Below are 23,572 nucleotides of genomic sequence, written 5' to 3'. Positions count from 1 at the left end.
CAATTCATAATCATAATATACCAAATTATATTAATAATATTAATAAGTTTAATCATTTCTTTCTTATATTCTAATTTACGAGGTTGAGAGTACCTCCTAGTAAATTATAAAAAACCTGTAGCAGAAAATAAATTAATAAAAAAGCAATAATATTCTACAAATGCATATTCATGTAAGTTAAGTTATAATGTAAATATGTATACAATTTACGAAATACGTTATATAAAATCGTAGCAATCCCGCGCCAGGCAATCTCATAGCTTATACCCATCTCTATTACCCAGCGCTGATACCCTATTATCGTGCAAATTTTTATTTTGCTGACGTAACTTTAGTGGAATTCAAATAAATCAAAATAGGGTAAAAACTAAATACTTTTTTTTACAAATTAATTAATCTATATAGATAGAATATATAAATATTTGTTTTCAGTGCCGAGTACATTCTTAGCGCCGCTTACGACCGCATTTTTTGAAAAATATTAATTACATAAATTTACTCATTCATAGTAGAAAAAATATTATTAATTTTTAAAATTATAGTTATTTAGGAAGATAAGACAAGCATTTTTGATAACGCTAAGATTATTTTTTCATCCTCCTAATTTTACCACGCCTGCAATTTTTCGCACTAGCCCCAAGTGCCTCTTGTATAAATACAATACTAGTTGTTAGTTTTTTTGGTATGAAAAAAAATTATAAAACAAAAAATTAAGTATAGTTTTTCTAAATATTCTTTATTTGTAAATAAGCATTAAACAATCAGTGTTTTAAAACAGCCTACTCTATACGATTTCACAGAGTACCAGACTGCAGACAATGTAATAATTAGCTACTTTTGGTATATCATACGAGATAAAAAAACGTTTTAAGCAATAAGTTATGGCATCTCTCTATGTTCTTAGTTAGTTGCCACGTATACTATCATTCTGCACAAAGCTCAACAATAATATTAACCTCTAAATTATATTTTTGATTTTGTGGAATAGCACAGTCGAACAAAACGACTTGTTTTTAAAAGATTTTATTTAACTTGCAATGTTCTTGTGGAATCTTGCTACTCAATTTTGAAGCAGATATCTATAACCGATTTTTTCAAAGTCGAATTCACAAGTCTATATACAATACAGACTTGAGCATGAACGTGGATGGATATAGAGGAAGGGGACGATCAATGAAAAGATGGATGGATTGTGTGAAAGATGATATGGCTGAAAAGAATGTTACTTGTGAGATGACGTCAGATAGGGAAGTATGGAAGAATAAGACATGTTGCGCCGACCCCAAGTAAATTGGGATAAGGGCAGGAGGATGATGATAATATTCAATACGGACTTTAACACTTGCTTATTGACTGTTAAAATTCACCAGTTTGAAAATACCTGACAAGAGTCGACGTAACAAAATTAGCGGGTTTTTTACCAACTTTATTTTTTACAATTAAAATTCCAGAGCCGTTTTCATTTTAGCAGTGCGATTATGTAAGTGAAATGTTGACAACTGTCTTACGATGATAAACCATTGGATAATTATCCAATGAATTATATATATATATATATATTATATTCTATACATTTGATAACAATCATAATGTGTTGTAATTAACCACACAAAAAATCTCAAATTTTGTAAACGTACTCGACGTTAAGTATAAGGAGGAAAGACGTAAATAACCAATAATGTGTAATATAAGAAGACAGGGGAGGCGATTGTGTTTGGTCGAGGAGGTCTTTAATCTGTAAACGTGTAAAGTTTCTTTGCGTCAGGCGTCCCTCGCGTAGCGCAATGTTTACACAATACGATGTCTGTATATTTTTCTAATACTTTATTACTATACAATGAGGCATGAAACTATCATAAAAGTAGCTTTTTACATCGTTAATTGAACTGTACGAGTACTTGGTGCAGTTAATTGTTATAGTTTACTTGGAAGTTACCTACATACAATTTTTGTAGTATTATTACATTAATTTTTACTTCCGTAACATTTTATTAAAGTTCTGGCAATCCGCGACTTCGCTGTGCTCGATATAATTTTAACATATTGCTTACAATTTCTTGTTTGATATGGGTTTCTAAAATAATTATGCCATAATAAATTTATATAAACATTGAAGACTTTTTATATTTATTTATCTATGTGTTATGTTATCGATGGTAAAGGGCTTTCTGCAAGCCTGTCTTGGTAATCTCGCTTACAAATTTTAATGTGCTGGTTCAAAGGGTGAATCCGCCTGTGTACTTATAAGAACAAGGACTTGAATTTTTGGCGTTTGTTCGTCTTTGTTCCTCTGTTTTCATAAAAAAAATCAAAAATAATAATACTATGCTTGACATTTCAAATGATACATATCAGATAGGACGAATGTTTAAAAAAGTATTACTTAACAAGTAGCTGTTAAAATGTTTTCGTTAAATCTGGCTAGCTAATTTGAAAAAAAAAATTACTTCACCGATACTATTGATCCAAAATTTAGCATATTTTAGTTCTACATTAATTTTTTTTTAAAAGGTGTATCTTGATAATTTTTATAATCATCTCACTAAACAATTATTATAATCAATTGACTTATTCAACTGTAGACAAGAATAGAATGACTGTTAATCTTTCCCCCCTAGCAGTAATACAGTAAAATGCGTTGAAGCGCGTCATAATTATAGTTGTAAATGCCTTCATCAAACTGGCGAATGAGCGCAGATGCGGGTTGCGGGCGCAGAATGGACCAATCTCGTTAGCATTCCACATGGAGACGGCTTGCCAAGTCAGCGTCGTTTACTACATCAAGTTTATTATGAGGGCTAGATTTGAAATTACGCCCCGCGAACAACACGTCCCTTATTTTTTGTCAAAGGCGTAAAAAGCATTTTTATATTTATACTAGAACTTAAATCAAAATAAAAATATAGCTATTTGCAATTTAAAAATATAGCTATTTTTCGCAATTAATCGCAATTTCGATCCTCTGAGCGAGCTGTTTATAACTTTAAAAAAAAGTTTTTGTATCACTACGCCAAGGTCCAAGTGTCTCAACTGCAATCGGAGCAATGATATATTTAGGAAAAAATATAAATTCACTTATATAATTATTTCACATTAACGCACACGTTCCGAAAAGGGCTATTAGATGCGGTTATTTTCAGTCATCATTACAAATCATAACAATTCATAGCGGTTGTTGTAAATATTTGCGTTTGTTGAAAGACATCCTTCCCATAAAATCAATTTATTTGCTTATTTAAAAGTTTCGCATACCCAAACGTTTTTGCTATTAATCATGTAATATAGTTAATGAGTCTCAATTTTTAAAATGTTTTATTATTGACTTTAGATACATTTTAATGTGTTTATTTATACTTAGTGACGAACATTGTGATGCAGATATGATGTGCTTCACATTAAATGTTATTAGTAAGTGTCGATAACGTAGCAATGTTAAAATATATAAGAGCTATCAGTAGTTATCAGGCTATTAAAACAGATAAGAGAACAATCACAGTGTAAAGGTTGCATGTTAAACTGTTAATCGATTTTACCTCAATATACAGATATATAATATTTTATTGCTTTCGACATACAACCTACATGTATGAACATAATACGTAGATACCTGTACATTGTTATTATACAATCATATGCTACCACATGATCGATGGAATTTCGAACGTCTCTCTAACTAACGACTGTTCTAGCTGTTCTCGTGTATTTAAAAACATTTCCCAAACTCAATTATAACAAACATCGTTTATGTTTGTTGTAATTGAGTTTATTTTAAATTATAACTTCCAACTACTTTAATCATATATTACACGTACATACGCACATATAGGGTAAGGGTAAACAATGCCAGATGGTTTAGACGTCGATTTACGCCGAGCCCTTGTGATCCTTTGTAGAAAAGTTACTTTCGTCACTAACAATTGATATTTGTTTATTTTAAACTATCAATCTTTAGACACTACCTATCTTCCGATTAATTGACAACCATTTTTGAAATTGCAAATATTTATAGGAATACTTTAATTATGTACAAATAAATATTTAAAATAGTTACTGTATAAATCATGACCACGTGGAATGGAGGCAAGAATGCTAGCAGCATTTCCCCGTTGAATTGTAATTCCGACCAATGGTGACAAATAAGACGATTTTGTAAAATGTTAATAAATTAAAATAAATATATCGTCGGATGCATTTTGTTTAGCATTTATTAACCATGTACGTCATTTTTTGTTATTATCTAATTTTGTTTTATATAAGGAAATTATGCGGCACGGTTTCTGAAACAATAAAAACGATATATAGAGCTCAATTGTTATCAACTATGTATATAATATCAGGGTCGCAATATTGGCAATTCCTCTATATTGTTACTTCTCATGTGCCAGCCATGACCTATTTCAGAGGGGTTGGTTTAGTCTCTCTTATGGCCAGGGCCCAAAAGTATAATTTATTGCCTTTTCGCCTCCATACAAGAAATGCCAATTTTTATAAAAGAAAGATTTTAATATAAGTTTAATTATTTTACTATTGACATAATTTTCTGACCATAGCATTAACATTCCATACAGTTTCATGTAGTTGTGAAACAACCTAACAATTTTAAAGATTAAGTGGGCAAAAATATTTTACCAAAAATTATCTTATGGCTTCTAATCTTGGTTGAAACTAATGTTACGTTTTCTTGTCAACTAATTGGTGATTCTACGAAATTAGTGCTCTCATTGAGAAGAAATTGGAAAGCGTTAATGTCTTAACGTCTGTGTGAAACAGACATTGTCGGCCGGCGAAAGCTACAGTAATGAATAAAATATTGCTGAGAGCTCAAAATAACATCGTGGAGCAAGGTCGGGTCGCCCGTATACATCAGATAGAAATGTTCTCTTTATACGCCCAAAGCAGGATTACCTACCAGAATAGCTATTCTGTAAGAACTTACTTTGTATTTCGTTCGTGTAATAATAAAAATCGACTTACGGTTATTCGCTGTTTTGATGCGTTTATGCTCTAAATCCATTACAATAGTCATTGCATATCACTTTCTGATATTTAAAAATCGTGTTCTAGGGTGAGTTTCGAGTTTATTTTTATAGAATAGTTCTACGGTTTATAACTTAAGACTATGTTGCTTATCTTCTTAAGATTAATTTTATATGTACCACATTATATTAACCTAATGAAAAATATTCGCAATCTAAGTCATGACGAGACATGACTGCATGACATGACCAATGCAAAATGTCATGCCATTTGTTTGATGAAATAATTATCCTATTAATACTTATACGAATATCCTTACATAAATAAGTGATTGTTATTAATTATATTTATTTTTATTATTATATATTTAACAATCTTTTAAATAATTTATGTTCTAAATATTATACCAGTAAAATTATACATTCCCGTTAAGAATTACGATCGATACCAATTACGATATCAAACCATCCTTTCACAGCGAACGACATTTTTCGTTGTATCTTCTTAAGTATTGTATTGAATTGTATTGAATGATGATATATACAATAGATAAGTAGTGGTCTCTCTTTGGTCGACCAAATTCATCCAATATATAAGATAAAATGATTCGAAAAATATGAAAAATGAGGCTGAACTGGACGGTACTTTTTCAATATTACAATTTAAAAAATACCATCATTTATTTTTGACTTCGACATGGCATGTGTCGTCATTGGCAATATGAACGTAAACTTTAAATGTTTTTTATTTGTGAGATGTTTATAATGAGAAGGGCAAACTCTTGCAGAAGATTAACGCTTCCTGATTTCTATGTCATCGTTACTCTCAGAGATTCAGTATGGTTTCAGGGCGGGTCGAACAACCATCAACGTCCTGATTACTTTGAAGAATCTGACCACGGAGTGGTGGCTCGAGTAGACGTGGTCCTGACGGTATCGCTGTATGTAGCAAACACCTTGATCGGTCTTCCCTTCGAGACTATAAGGGGGGTATTATAATACCATGGAGTGCCTTTCTATCTCAGGAAATTGTTGTAGGCAGACCTCCTGGACTAGAAACTAATTCTCTGTATTCCGGGATCACCTGTAGGAATGGAGGCACTCCCAGGCAGGGCGGCACGGTAAGCAAGCAAGAGCAAGCAATCTCGTGACATCCTCCGAAAAGATGGAATGGGTACCACTGGTTTTTTAGTGGCTATTCCGGCGCAGCTGACACAGGCGAACCTATAGCACAAATCCCTCCTCCCACTTCAGCGAAACGCGTAAACACGTTTCTCTAGAGAGATAAATAAAATGTTAGCGATGTAAGTATGTATGAAAATGTTTTATTTTTAATTTAAATTAAATACGTCGTAGTTCAGCCATTTTGAACAAAATATTTACAAATTATATATACAAACCTTCCTTATTTGTCGTTCCTCTTTCTATTAGTAAAGCTTTAAGAAAACTAAACGGAGATGCAGATTTATACGATTTATAGATGTAGATGCAATTATAACGTATTTATATAATAAATAAGTGTATGATACATAAAAGTCAACATTTAAAATGATAGTGTCGTGTATGTCCCTGTTCACCCATTTGGCATGTGGGTCTGGCAGCCCCCCAGGCGCCCACGTCCGTGCCCCCTGTATATTTCTGTGGCGTCACCTGCTCCGTGCTATAATAGTGATGCAGATGCGTACACTTGGCTCTCAGCGCGTTATGTTGCAATACTAATGACTGTCACAGCGTTAATTAAACTTTCTAGTGAGTACTCGGAAGTTCGTAAGATATATTTAGCTTCATCCAAGTCGTCAAAGCGTATTCTATCATATAAATTACGAGCGACTATTTATAGCAGCTCTGATAAATTCTATTTTTGGACCGTTTATTTGCGTACCGTTAAATTTAAAATATTTATAATACTATTTTTTTTTATCATTAATCAATTTAATTGATCATAATTGTTTATTTTACAATGGATATTAATTAATTTAAAGGAATAAAGATTGTATTTTTTGGAAAATATAGGTGTTCATATATGTCATTATAAAACATTGTACAAAGAAAAACCCTCAAGAGCGCTTTATTCAAAACGAAACGAAATATTTTGTTTGGTGTGTAACAAAGGAATTAAGTCTCGCAAATGTACATAACATATTATTTTAGCAAGACTTTATGATTCTATATCTTTTTGTGAATTTGGTCTGATTTAATTTTGGATTCAAGGAATAATTAAGTATTCGGAAACACTCACTCGAAACAATTTACTTTTGTAAACACTAACTGTTTTGTTGCTTTCATTTATCCTTCCCCTTAAATACTGAATATATACAATTATGAAGGGCACAGTATTTTAATGATATAATATAATGGTCGAGGTCTGCTGACTATATGAATGTGTTAACTGAAAAAATAACTGGAAAAATATATGGAATATTAAACAGTTTTTTTTCTGTAAAATAATAACTAGAAGTTAATTACGATAATAATCATAAATAAATAGAGGTCATTATTGGTTTGTCGAAATAGTAAACGTTTGTACATAAAGTATCTTTATCAGAAAACGCTTTGGGCCTAGCTGCTACGAATGCAGAGTTACTTCTGATGATTTTCTTTACCTAGATGACCTACTACGATCATTAATAATAAGAATCAGACAAAAATATTGGAAATAATATAGCGTTGAAGATTAACAGGAATATAAAAGTAATTTAAACAATAAAATATAAGCCTTTAAAAATTATGGAAGCAGAAACTTATCTTGTCTATCTGTCAGAACTTATCTTGTCTCTAGAGTTTTGTGTTACACAATCAAGAAAGACTTTCTTAAAAGACGAATTCAATTTCAAATCAGGAACCAAACTTAATTTCAGGTTCAGATTCAAATTTTAATTCAAAATTAAGTTGTTATTATTATTTCGTGATTACTTTATACAACATCGAAACATATCACATTCTTAACGATAGTTAAAGTAAAAACTATTATTGGTTTGGAAAATACCTAGAACTCACATGAAAGAGCGAAAGAGCATTTTTTTGTCAAGTTTTGTTATTATTTACATTAAAAAAGAAAAACTCTTTAAAAAAGAAATACCCAAGAGGGGATCGTTTCATTCCCAAGGTGTGTATCATTCATGAAATTGCTAACTTTATGACCTTTAAATAACCTTTTGCTCACAAACGTCTCTTAATTTCTTTCTTTAATTTAGTAAAAGTGGCCGTTTGTACGTTTTCTTGGAGTCTGTTTTAATACCGTAGAATAGTTTTTATATGTGTTATTTGTTTTAATTTTATGACCATCGCAAATTATAAATTCGTTAATATTATAAAATTTTGTACATAAAATTTTAATTATTTTCAAGCAAGAGTTAAATTGAAATTTAAATTTATTTAATCCTTCCAGCATAAGTATATTAATACGAAATGTGTTCATTCTTATCTTATTATGCTTATATTGGATAAGTAATATTATTTTTATCAAAATTATGGTGCATTACGTTTAGAAAACATTCATTTAATATGACGTGTAATCGAAAACATATGCGTTAAAATTTGTGTTAGCCTTAATGTTTACAAGTGTTTTCTCATTTCTATATTTACACCCATCATTCTATACGCATTTCTTTAGAGGCTAGTGGTCGCTCTTCGATTTATTGCTTGTGAAATTCGCATTCTGAATCGTTCGCATTCACGATAAAATTAGATATAGAGTTTACAGTAGAAAATTGTTTACGTAGTATTTAAAATGTTACGTTTAACTATGTATATTTATTCATATCCGCTCCATGGACCTTAATGTATATAAAAATATATATAATTTCATAAAAAATCATTCGTTACGTTTTCACTATTATATCGTTTCTTCTATCAATTCATTCGTGTGCCACAGTTGATTATCTTACTTACTCCTATTGCTAGCGGTCTGATATTTGGCGCAGTCACAGAACGCGAAACTAATTGCTCGCAATTATATCTAACAATTTTTAATACATTATATACTTTTTTAAGTGTACTTATAAATACCATTGTTCTTCACCTAACGAATTCATTAAAAAATAAATATGTAGTTTTATATAAAATATATGTGTATTTAAGCCCAGTATTATTAGATATGTAATGGTAATCTTATGTATATATATATATATATGTATGTCAATGTTCGTGTTTTATTATTTTTATATATACAATTCAATGCCTAAACTGATTCTATTAATGCACAGCTGTAACTTTAATGATTAGAGATATGAAATTTGAATAGAACATTTGCGAAATTTTGATTTAAGGTCGCACATTCTCAACCCGCTACATTTATTTTAAATTTCCGTGGGCGAAACCGCGACGCGTAGCGTTAGTTTTAAATAAATGTTTTGTCAATCAGATATTTTAAATTATATTATTTATTTTGAATTTATTAAAGTTAAAGTAATTGAAATAATTTTAAATCAGATATCGAGTTAGTATATGTTTTCATAATACGGAACAGCTACGATATCTATAACAATAAATGTTGCTAATTTGAGTTACTAGTGTTGCTGTTGTGGTTAAGGCGATAAATTCTCATTAACGACTCACGTCCGTCAGGTCGTTCGGCTCCCTCGCAGGCGTATATATTAATGGAGTGATTATTTCATAATAATAAACAATAATGAAAAATATATATATATCTTACATAACTAAACAACTAATTATACAAATATAACTAATTAGACAATTTAAATGATGTTTAACGAATAATCTTGACGGTTCTTGTTTTAGTTCTTTAATGATATAAGCTTATCAATGCGATGAAAGTTAAAACTTCCCTTTGCGTTAGTTGAATACATACAGGGGGCTACCTGCATACTTTTAATATAGTTTTTTAGTTTTTTGTCGCCTATATGTCAAATTACTTTATATATTATTTCATTAATGAAGATCTCGAAGATGGTTTAGAAAGGTAATTTAAATAAAACTTTTTAAAAATAAACATAAAATCGATGATGACTTAGATCATTATTAAAAATTATGTATCTAAGATATTTTTGTTAGGATCATATGAAAGATATAGAAGATATGGAAGTGGCTAGATCTAAGCTGAAGGTCCCGAGGTTCAAACCCCAGGTTTTGCCGACATAACGTTGTTTGATTTTTCTGTCGAAAACATTCAGTAGCAGCTGTACACTCCCTTACCTCGGAAAGCACGTAAAACAGTCCTGCGGCTGCACTCTTTTCGGCCGTGTCGGATTTGCCGTTCCATCGGATTATAGGAGCTTATACCTCTGCAATATAATGTATCTTGTGTAGTTGGCTAGTCTGCCTTGAGATTGGCCGCAGAAATCGGTCGGGACGACATCAACGTCAGCAGGCTTAGTAAAACTGAATTGAAATTGTCAATCAAGATTTCCAAAGAGCATACTCCGCCATTTCGTAAAAGGATATCAAGTTTGTTATTTGTTTATAATAGCTCGGTGATACGAAATCTTTTATTTTATACCTTACCGTTGCTTTTATACGAATTATAAGAAAAAAAAAAAGATATAAATTTGCTAATTTATTTATATATAACGATCTATATCGTCCTTTTGCCAGGCGGTAAGGCTAATATAATGCATTCATGTTTTATGCGTTGATATAATATAAAAAAAAACATAATTTTAAAATATCATAAAGGTGTACATTGTTTACGTCAAAACATTATAAATTAAATGTTTGCGGAGTAGAACATTTTGAAAAAACGTTATTAGTATATGTTTGTAATTTATTAAGAACATTTCTGTCAGACTGAAGCACGGAGTAAATCATACTGGCGTTACGTTTGTTTTACGAGTGAGCGGAAAGGAGAATAACTCAATAGAACTAGTGTTCTCCGAAGCGAACAGTATTAAGATTAGCCCCACGTGAAGTCTGCGTATATTTACAATTGCTACATCCCGGTACTGAATTAGCGATTTTCAGGTAGATTTGTTTGCTTACAGTTCTAAAACTGCAAGGAGACGTTCACACCAAAGATTATGTTACATTAAATTATATCACTTGGAAATTATTCATGTAAACCGTACTATGACGGTAATTAAAATAATTCTGTAATTATAAATATCGTTTTTCTATATTTACATCAATAGTATTTATGTTTTATTTAAATAAGAGTAATTTATATCAATCTTAAATGTATATTTTTAAGAATATAACATTTATTAATCATAAACAGTAATAAGGCACATGCAAACTTAGTGGTGCCTGTCTGAATATACTTTATTATGTTGGCTTTAATATTTCGTTGCGTATAAATTAGTAAACCGAATTTTTTGTCGGTCTATTGGCATTTGATGTAATTAAATGAGAATACTGACATTAACGTTATTCTGTCGAAGAATAGAATTCGCCAAAATATTAAATTATAATTTGAATGAGTCCTAATACTTATTATGTGTATTTAGTATTCAGTGTATTAATTGTATTTACCAAATAACGATCGAATGTATTGAATGAATAGTAGTCGGTTTATGTTTGGATCAGTGTATTTCTGGTCAGGTTTTGATGCCAAAATAACGAACATTGCCATCAATAAAAAAAAAACCATTAAAACTCAGTTTCTGTTCCAACGCTTCTCATCTGCAATAACATATTATTAATTTTAAACTGAATTATTAATAATCGAAACGAACACTTTCCGTATCATGCAGATTCGAACAGTCTCATGATCATCGATGCAGGATCGGCCGCTTGCCAATGTATCGTAAAATAGTAGAATGGCTCGTAAATTGGACCATTATTGATAGCCATTAAATTAGACACTTTATAGGTCGCGCGTCCCAAAAGCGGTGTCCGTCACGTCGTGTAACCCTTAACACTTCTGAGGTCGATAATTAAATAATTATTTTTTAAATGGTATATCTAAAAAAATGACTAGCTGCGATTTGATAGATACTGGCGGCTTCTCTTTTGACATCATTAGGAATGATATTTATTATTTAAAACACTACGTGTAATGTGGGAAATTAGTGTGATGGTTTATGAGCTTGCTTTTGTTTGCGTACATTTATCATGTATAATTATCATATCTGAACACCAAAAGAAATTCAAAAATTCGTAAGTGTAGTGGCGCGAAACCAATCCATCAGCAAAAGCATTTCCTAGGAGGGTTGGCGTCAAGCAGGCGGACGGCAGTAAAAGGCTACCAAATCCGTTTTCTTGCTTAAACACTCTGCACGTACCCCAAATTTATTAGAAACCAGGAATGATGAATATGTTGTAGTTACTTGTAGTACTGTCGATATCAACATCTGTTTTAAATTGATGTCTCAATATAGTTAGTTCTCACTCACGGACTTCGTAACTGTTATTAAGAATATTTTAGACAAATTATTATTAATGATGAGTTCCCAAAGAAGTCAATTTGTGGTAGCATCGAGCTTAAATAACCATTTATTACCGGATGACATAAAACAAATTTAGCGCTTTACACGTTTCAATGTATTTATTATAATAACAAATATAACTTTATTATTTTACCACGCCAAGAAGTAAAACGAATAATTTACCCATTAAACGAAATGGTTTAAGGTTTTAGTAATGTATTTTGTGTAAATAATAATAATGATTATTAGGAATTAAATCTTTAGTGAAATCTAGTCCTAGCGAAATATTTTATATAAACTGCTCAAATATAACACACGATTAGGGACTGTATAAGTAGAATGTCGTGTTTTGTGGTTAACATAGTAACCATTTGATACGTAATATATTAGATAATCGCAGGTGCAATTAGGCCGTGACCCCTCTGCGTACATAATCTGCAGCTGCGTCGGCAAAAATACCTCCACTCGGCATATATTTGCGTACTCCTATTCGAAGCGCAGTTCGTTGTGGGCTTCTAAAACCGGCGGACAACTAGATAGGTCAATGTCTTGGACTAGATTGAGCGCGTTCCGATCTTTTATTACTCTTATAAACCTCGTGACGTCAAAATTTGGTGTAATTTTTAATTAATTAAAGAAAATTGTTACCAAATAAAATTTTTATTAAGTATTTCACGATTAAAAATCGTTACTAGGTTTTTAAGTTGAAACAAAAACGTTATTACGTTATTACTTTGGTTTGTAATAGTAATAGAAAAGGTAAGTTTAGTTTATTTGAAATCATTAGAAGCAATCTTGTTAAAAATATTTTTTTAAACTTCAAATCGTATTTAGTCACGTAACTAGCTCAGTGTAGGTGAACAAACTTTGCGCAATTATTGATCCCTCGCTTGGACTGAACTTTAGGTGTAACTCTGTATACTAAAGTCAAAACTTTTTAATCTAGAATAACATCTGGCTATGCATACCAGATGTTAATATAAGTCATATTATGTTGTTAGTCACGGAATACTATTTGGCTAGAGCTGTTAGATCACTGTGAACGAAATCGACATTCGTGGGGCCTGACGGAAGAGTTAATATTAAACTATCGCATATGATATGCGGTAGCCCTGTATCAAGGAGAAGACAAAAATACTCATCTTGACCTACGTCGACGATTCATATTATTTTAGAGATACCAAACAGTTGGTTCCTTGTCACCGTTAATCCGAATGAATGTTTTAGCCATGTCGATGGCCTCTAAGATCTTCATCACAGTTGTTTTTAGATCCATTAACACTACATACCTACTAGATTTTTTTTAAATTTCAATATATTTTAATAATTTAATTTGTTAGTCCTTGAGAAATAGTTTTTTAGATCATGTCAATCATAACGTTTGTATGTATGCTGTCTGTTTATTTCAATATATATACATTATTTTGACTCTGTGAGAATACTTCTGTTCTGTTGGATTAGTTGTTTCTGTAATGTTATATTTAGTCAAACAAATCTATGTCGTTGGTACTACTTATTATTAGTCAAGAACATTGAGCAAAATCGTTTGGATAACATTTTTATTTTATAAAGATCACTTATTTACCTAACCTTCATATAAAACTCATAATTATAAATAATGCGACTCGCGTAAGGGCTTACTTTACATAAATAGAGGTTGCTGCACACGTGCCTCACATACTTTATTACGAGATTATGGGATGGTACGGATTTAATTAATTCTGCGCTGCGTATGAAAGCTGCCCTTAATTGAGTTTCTTGTGTAAACACATAAAACGATAATAATATGACAATTAAAACTGGTTATATGTTAATTGACTATTTTTAACTGTAATATTATAAAAGATGGTATTTGTGTTTTGAATTTATAATTTCATCAAAAGTAATAAAGATAATTAACGTTGAATGCCATAAATGATTCTAACTCTACATCTGTGGAATTTTTTTACCTGCAACATTTTATATAATTGAATTAAAAAATAGTAATAATTAATGTTTTCATCATTTCTATATATACATTTGATTCAAATTAGAAATTGTATCTGTCTATGAAGATAAATCAAGTATAGCATAATCAAATCGTAGGAGGAGTAAAGCCAAATAAACAACTTTGACAATGAATTGACGAGATATCATTGGTTGAGATTGAATATTATGTATTCGTTTTAAATAACGTCATTTTTAATATCGGCGATGTTGTTATCGCAACTAAAGAAGTACAATTAAAGTAAATATAAGTAATTAAGTAAAATAGTACTGTATTAAAAGTAAATTTATCAGAGCTATAAGCAAATATCTTTTTAATATTATTTAAAATTACACGTTTCCTAGGAGGGCTATGGCAGCATCGCAACTTTTTTAAATACAATTTCAAATTCAATGTAATAATTAGTATTATAAAAGCAATTGAAATAATGTTATTGTTAAATAAAGCAATAAAATAAATTAAATAGGTCTATTACTTTTATTTTATAATAACTTTTGAAACACCATGAAAATGATGTAATGCGACCGTTATTATAAATGCAAAACGCGAGTCAAAAGTACACCGCGGAATGTCAGTGTTAAAAGCTATTACATTCCGTAATCGACAATAATGCCGTATTCATACATCTCGAGGGACATTGTTGCTACATACAAACGTTATCACTTTTAAAAAAAATATTTTCCCTTTAAATATAAGGTTTCTAAATATAGAAACAATTGACGATATTGTAATATTATTTATTTACTATTTAAATAAGACATGAAAATCAATTTAAGTGGTCATCGTTATTTGTTATTCAGTATAACAATTATTATCGTTCGAGGAAATGACCGTCCCAAAATTGTACGATGTCGATGAAAATTGGGGATTTGTAGCGTGAAAGAAAACGGGAAGAGCCCGGGAGGCATGCCAAGAACACTTGTCAGGCTAAAAGCGGACGGACACGTCACGTACTCGCGATCTGTCACGAAGCAATGTGTGTCGAAGCAAAAGGTACCACCACGGTCCGCCCCCGCACTATTCTAATTACTGCCATATTTATGTATCATTGTTCGCGTATGTCAGTCATTAATGCTGTTTCTGAAATGCAACATGTAGTTGCGATGACAAATAGAGTGGAATTTTAATTGATTAATTAATCGACTGACAAATTAACGTTAATAGATGCATTTATTATTTTAAAGATTGAAAAATAATCAGGACATATCTATAAATATCCCAAAATAAACATAACCTCACCTTCTCTTGACACAGGTCTTCTTTAAACTAAAAAATATACATACCTATAATATAACACATATTAAAATTAGTTATAATTTATATTTAATTATAACATAGAAGAAATTAAATGAATAAATCAACATAAATAGCTGTTTACGTTCTGTATTTAACAAAACAAACAAAGATGTAATGACAAGGAAACGGCTGACCTCTTTTTATGCTGAGCTAAAACCAAATAAACTGATCAACAACCACATAAAACATTTTATGTCTTCTTTCAGTTCTTAAGTTCATTTTAGTTTAAACACCTTGTAAAAATGAGAATTTGTTTTGTGATAATCTTACATATTTTCCAAACAATTGATAGATAATTACACTATTATTGGTAATTATCATACCTGTAGATTATATCATAATTTATTTTATGTCAATAGCGCCGTAAAGTCACAGATAAACAACACCCTGATTGCTGTCGTTAGTCGCGAACCACTTGCTATAATTTCCATTTGTTTGATGACTTAGAAAATTTATTCTATTTTTATTTTTATCGCCTCAGTTAAAAAATCATTAGGCTAATAACGAATTTGATGTTTATGAAAATTTTAGGAAACGGAAAAGTTTTTATATAGTATTATTCTTACCTTTAGTAAGTGTAGTTTTGTTTGCTATTTACGATATCGGTAATAAATTAATAATAATAATATGCTTATAAAAGTATGACAATTTAAAAAGGCCTTATTTTTATTGTATATTATACTTATATATTTTTATTTTATATATAATCAATAGAATATAGTCAGTACAATCGACGCTTGAGCCAAAATGCCATTGAGTAAACCAAGTGAAACTTTGTTTTAGTCTTGCTCGATATAGTAAAGTATTTTGAAGGTTACGTTATCGATAAATTATTTAAAGCTACCACACAATAGTTAACCATTTAAAATAGAATAACACATATATAATAGCTATCGTCTGCGTTTTAGGAGTTGGTCATCAAATATGAGACATAAAAAAGCTTTTGTCCTTCCTTAGGGTTACTTTATATTAAATTCAGGTTCAGTGGTTTGGCCGACTGATAAATAAACAGACAGAGTTACTATCATAAAATAGATAACATTAATATATTAGAGAAGTATAGATAAGCCTATAATCAAGCGCATGCACGTAAATTAATAAGGGTTAAATTGAATGTTGGTAAACTCACAGGGGACCATCTCTTTAAATGTCGGCTTGATTTACCAGCTGATATATGGCGTAGTAAATGGCGTTCGATATCATCTCATTAAACGTGTAACAATGTTTCATTTTAATAACTACTTTGTTTTATTGTAAACTGTAATTTTTTCTGTTTTTTTTTTGTGACATAAGTGGGGTTTGTGAATTGATTATCTTACTGAATGCCTTTCGTTTTTGGTCTTTATATTATATTTAAATATCACCGGAAAAGTTGCTGGTGGTATTTAATCGTTTGAACGTAGTTATTTATTAAAATGTTTGCAGTTACTATGTAATTTATTACGGGTTCGAACATTGTTGTGTATATCGTTTCAGATCTACAAAATTTTCCATACAATGTTTTCGTAAAATTATTTTAATTTCCCGAGGATATTATATAATAGCTTACGAAACGTTAACGTCGAGTTAATCTTACATTGACAATATTTACTGACTGCTAGACAATACACAACTTAAACTTATGGGACTTTTAAACTCTATAGAATGCGTGAAAGTTTATGTTGGAAATATTAAAATTATCTTTTAACTTCTGTTTATGTACAAAAGAAACTTGTATCAGTCTTTGGAAAACGTTTTCTTGAGAGAGTTACATAGCGTTGAAGTGGATAGTATTAAATTGATTATTTGTATTTTAAATAAGTAATTATGTTATATGTTTTTTTATATCTTGTTTAATAATTAAAGGTAATATTAATAGCGTTTTTGGCAATTCTTCTCATAATGGACGATTTTTAGTATGGAAAGTATGCTATTTTTATAATTATAATTTAAGATGTATTTGTTACGCTTTAATTATTATACATTTTCACAATAATAATAGTTCATCGCGATCAAAAGGTAAAAAAGCAAAGGAAAATCTGGTTACCCAAAACTCATTTGAAAAAAGTTGGATATTTCCTGAGGTATTGGCGACGGGAAATCCAATACGGCACGTGGCTACTATACTTGTACTAGCCATGTGCCGTTTTTGGGATTGATTTAGTTTTATGACCATTGGTCTACACTAACCGTTCCCTTTTTCTAACATTACTTAAAGAGTGGTGTTTGTGTTAAATGAATAAGGAAAAAAAAACGAAACATTGCTAGTATATATAAATAAGTGAACATGAAAAACTAATGTACATTTTCCTAGTATACATTACGAGCACAAAAGCGTTACGTCGTATCATTCGAAATTGTTGTATCTAATAAAAAATATAAATTCGATTTAAAACATAGTTGAACTATGGTTCGTTATTATATATATCATTATTATATATAGTAATATTATTATATTACTATTATTAATACAATACAAAATCATTCAATGACTTAGACTTTCAGTCACGAAAGAGCTCTATTCAAAGACCGTCTTAAGTACATAACGCTGAGTCAGTAAGTAAAAATTATGAGTCAGCGCATTCGTCCAAAATAAATTGGCTTTAGTTGGTTCCATTGAATCATTGCTAGTGAGTTAGTGACATAGCTTATTCATGCACACACGGCGAATTCAATTACCATGAGTTGAATAGGTTACATTAACTAGAACGCTGAAAGGTCAAAGATAGCGTCGTAGACGGCAGCTACGAGACCTCTACGGATCGTAGAACGTACTATCATTCTATAGCTCCCTATATCTCAATAGCTTAAGATGGTATTTCAAAGAACAATTTTTATTACAGTAAAAATATTACACTAAAGGTTAACAGAAATCTAAATCAAAATATGTATCGCCGATTTTTCAACTTTTTTGATCATAAAATTTGTATGTTGGGTATTTGCCAATTTGATAAGCAAAAATTTATTAAATTTTGCTGAATTATATCGACTTGGCTCTATAATATACGTCCATCCATAAAATATTTGAAGGCCCTGAAGCTGCCTATCATTTTTAATAAATGCCTTTATATATTTATTGTAGCGTCCTGAAGTTCAAATTTCCTCTGCCTTTTTCTTAGCTTTGTTGAAGTCCTTCAATTCTTCCACAAATACAAAAATGCAGTTTAATTCATTGGTGATTTTATTAAATAAAATATTTATATATTTTTATATATAATTATTATATATAATGTATGTATAACGCAAATATGTCTTACTAAATCACAACTTTCATCAAGCAAATTTCTCATCATGGAAACAGTAAGTAAGCATGGCGTGATGCCAGTAATCAATCAAATGATTGATATATTTCATCGCAAGGCTGGTGCGTAAACTTATGTACTATTGAAGTTACTTATACTGTACTAAATATTCCGACTTCATATTTTAAATAAACACGCTTATATTTACATTATTTTTTTATAAATAAATGAAATCGACCAAATGTTGAGTTGGTAGTTTACAATATATTCTTAATAGTGATAGTGGTGATATTTAGCTTAATTTTAAAATAAAATTAAGAGAATAATAATAATCTATTTATTCAAGTAACAGAGAATCAATTACAATATTAAAGTAATAAACGGGCTTATGTTTATAATAAAAAAAACATAAACAGTTAAATTAACATTAGAAATGGAATATTATACTACTACTTGGAATATTTATATAATTTAGTATATTTTAGTAATAGTAAGTATATTACTACAATATTCAAAAGCTGAAACATTACAGGAGCGCTTTACTAAAGTATCTCAATGTAGTCTGTTAGTGATGATGTGTAGAATTTTCTTGCAGCTAATCTGCACCCTACGAACCTAAGATGCACACCTTTCTTGCATTATTGAATAAAATTAGTAAATTTTCGCTTCAACAACATCCCCAACCGCCCGAAGAAGCGAGGCAGTCCCATCAGCAACCTGAATGCTTTACTAAACTGAACACCAAGAGGATTATATGATTTTAATGTAAAATTAGTCAATAATTTTGAGCAATCGGATGGGACGTCGACTGACATGACGGGAATGCGTCCATACGAAACAACAGCTTCTTGTGCCTTTCGAGGCACGGGACAATTTCGAAACCACGGCCTGCTACTGAAAGTTTCATAACAGTTGGTAGACTGTGAACCTAGGATTTCCGAATCTGTAGCCTTATTATTAGACCTTAGATCCACGAGGCGATTATAATTATATAATAATCGGACACTCTGCCAATATATATTATTCAAATCAGTGTTGGCAGTAAATGTATTTAGGTTGTAAGGTCAAGGATTCTTAAGTCGCGTCGTATATAGCGTCAAGATTTATAGATTAGCTCGGTTCAACGGATCTTAGACGTCACACTGTCTATTGAGACGGCGGACAAATGTTAAATATCTATACATTGTTAACTTATAGCCTAACGCAGATATTTTGAAAAATATCTTATTTAGTTCATTTTTAAGTTATACTTGTTTTATTATAAGTCCGTATATTTATATAATTATCACATATTTAAATATGGAAGTCATATACATTTTAGTCACTTAAGACCGTGGTACGAATTCATGATATCCGATTTTTTAATTACAAATTTAGTTTTAGAACGTACATTAGACTGTGTTATACCCGCGTTTTATTTGACTTAAAACGCTTTTTAAACTTACCTTATAAGAAGCGGAAATATTGACATAGATATTTTCCAATTCCCGTAATATTTGCTTTTCTTTTTACTATAAGGGTATATTTTTTGCAAATCATCAGCCTTAGTGAAATGGACTGGGTGGCCCAAGGCGAATTTTTTCGTCGAGTATTTCTCTCAATATTATCCTATATATTGTTTTATTACTTAGGTATATAGTAGGTATTTAAATCTACAACGAAATGTTCATGACAGATGCATTACTATGAAATTATACTATTATTAAATTAATCGTTTCGAACTTTGTTCGAAGATAGTTAGTGATCAACTTTTTATGAGTTTCGAGTCTCAGATTGCATCGTCGTATCGAAAACATGAATAGTATGAAAAACTTCTAGGAGCATATTTATAAATATAATTAAGAAGATTAAGCATTTAGTATAGTAATATTCTTGACGTTATATTAATTTAAATTCGTCAAAAAGATTTTCGTACAAATCAAACAATTTTTTTCCTTTAAGTCGATACAAATAAATTCTCAGAGTCAAATGCCACTTTGACGCTGAATCACGAACTCATTTCTCTCATTACAGCCGGGCAAATTTAATTGCGTACTTATTTGGAACAGATACACTGAAATTTTATGATGATCATTTGTAAGAAGCAGTTCCTTAATTTCCTGATTAAGTTAGATTAGAAAGCCTTTAAAAGTAATATATCTGTTAAAATATTATATATTCGTAAAATAATAACAATAGTAAAATACTGTTTAACATAGTAAAAAAATCATTACACACTTTAACATTTAAAATAAAATACTTAACCCGAGTTTCATGCCCATGACGTATAAAGGTGCTTGAGGCCTCTTGAGGCGTCTCGGCCTTTTGCGCCCCACGCCTGGTGAGATCTGGTGAGAAGATAAGAGAATTTTAAGCTTGTTATAACGACCAAGAGGTTTAATAACAATATTTGTAAGGTTAAATGAGAAACACAAGTTAGATGTTATTTTAATATTTCTATTTTTGGTAAATTAGAGAATAATATAGAATAAATAAATAACTAGAAAGGGGTTAATATAATAAAATAGAATACCTTTGAAACAGATGAAAATATGGATGGGGTATTTAGTTCAATAGATCTCAAACGTCGCAGTACCGCTCGAGTGTTAAGAGATAACAGGCATGCATTGTTAAACTGTAATCAACTTAACTAAAGAGGAGTGCTGATAGCGAACGGCAATTTGTACCTTATCTATGATAATTTCTATTTTATTTAGCAAAACATGGGATATTTTTTAAAAACATTATTTTTAATTAGACATTATATATTTTCTAATCGGGCTAAAACCTTTTTAAATGACATTTAAAATAGTTTAGACCGTTATTTTTTTCAGCATGATATTTAAAGGGCAACTTTTACGTAACATTGTCTGGTTATAATGTGGTATTTGAATAAGTCGGTATGGCAGTTGACTGAGTTGGGAGGCTGCTATCAGATTATTTACTACCGGCGGCGCCTCCACGCCTGTCCCGTTCACAGCTCGAGATCAATACGGAGGCTGTCTCCTCCCAATTCTAACCTCTCTACAGTAAACGCTCTACTTCCTCCCCCTTTCTTTACTATGTATTCCACGTGTACAAATAAAATAATGCTGTTCAGGTTACATTATCTAATCGGGAAGTCGTCGATAGATGCGTCACTAGGTAATCAATCTAATTTATTTTTATACATTTCTACTTACATGTCGTTGTAAATATTGTACAATGTAAAAACTGGATGTTACAAGTTGAGCTGTAGTCGAAGAAATTCGTCGGATGTTTTTTCTTTGTTTCGTCACGTCACTTAGTTTTAACAATTTCATTACGATTATATTCAATTGGCTATTTCATTTATTTACATCAAAAGAATTAAAAAAAGAAGAAGGTGTTATCTAAATCAAAATGATTGTTAATTGCTAGAAAACATTTCAAACTTGAATTAGCGCTTCAGTGCTACTCTAAATTCTGGATCAAGAGTCTCTTGACTAGTCTAGACAACTTTTAAACAAGATCTTAAGAACCTCAATGTTCTTTTTTTGTAGCTACGGTTCGAGTTAACAGTTATAGTTTCATAATGCTAACATTTCTTTAAATTAAAATAGGAGTTCTTCCTGTAAAGTGTCATTTATATATAGAAAATATATTTTTTATACAAAATAGTTCTGATTTTGTTTTATTATATCTCAAACACTGTACGATGTCAAATTATAATTCCCTTAAATAAAAGACAACAATTAATAAAAAAATCGACAATTAAGTTGCTAAATAACACGAAATAAAGTAATTAAAATATCAACTAACTACTACTTACTAACTAACTTCCCAAAGTCCCAATTGTGTTAAATATATTATATGAAATTCCAAACATCATGAAACAACGCCATAAATAACATGCACATTTTTGAAGAACGTTAAAGAAACTTTAGCGACGAGAATTAATATTAATTCTTGTAAAAATTAGAGGTTAGCCGTCAGGCCCTAATTTTTACATACCAGCAATAAAAACCTAGCAAAACCCAGAATGACGAACCATCACTTTAGACCAAGAGAGGTATTATATTAGGTAACTATGAATATTGTAAATATTGAATGCCCTATTGAATATATAAGTCTATTAAGAAGATTATTTTTTAAGCGTTAATAATTTATTATCCGTTGCGGCTCGATAATCTTGTTGGTCGATAAGTAGACATTATAATACAATCCAAAAATAAAGTTATGTTACAGGCATATACGTAGGTTAAAGGTTAGTTGAAACAGTAGTTGTTTAAGTTGGGCGAATGCAGTGAATGCTATTATTAGATTAGGGTCGATCCGAAGGCTTGATACTGGCAGGGCGCGCCACGCGATCTGGTAATCGATTGCGTCCGCCCACCGCTCTCGATCTTGTCCTAACAAAATATTCTGTCATTGTATTTGCCTGGATTTTGCTTTTTAAATGGCTACAAATATGGCTTAGAATCTTTATTCAATTAGTAACGATAACCTGTAAATGCAGCCCTATAAAAATTTCAATGAAACATATTTGCAGATACAATTGACAAAGAAAAACATACATTTGATTTATAAAATATATGCAAAGGCTTTCAAAATTACATAATTATTTCAATAAATTACCTGTTACGTAGGTAGGTATCAGTTGATGATTGACGTTGTAGCGATCCGGAGGGGTTAATGTGTTAGTAGGACACGAAGGGGGCGCGTGAATAAATAAAAGAGTTACATTCTTAGGGGCAGTCGATAAAGTTGTAAATTTTTAATCGATTATGACACTGTCTTATGAGAAATTTATATCAATGTCTTTTTAGAACC

At 30.6% G+C, this 23,572-nt stretch overlaps 1 protein-coding gene across 4 annotated transcripts in view; it reads left to right on the top strand.

Annotated features, from left to right (window-relative positions):
• The window catches only part of LOC125069506 (potassium voltage-gated channel protein Shab), a 38,096-nt gene that overhangs the window by 5,858 nt on the left and 8,666 nt on the right, over positions 1-23,572 (top strand). The window lies entirely within an intron of this gene.

Source organism: Vanessa atalanta, chromosome 15 (assembly GCF_905147765.1).
Source record: "Vanessa atalanta chromosome 15, ilVanAtal1.2, whole genome shotgun sequence".
NCBI lineage: Eukaryota > Metazoa > Arthropoda > Insecta > Lepidoptera > Nymphalidae > Vanessa > Vanessa atalanta.
The sequence above is the reverse complement of the archived record's forward strand: the minus strand, read 5'-3'. Positions and strand labels throughout refer to the sequence as shown.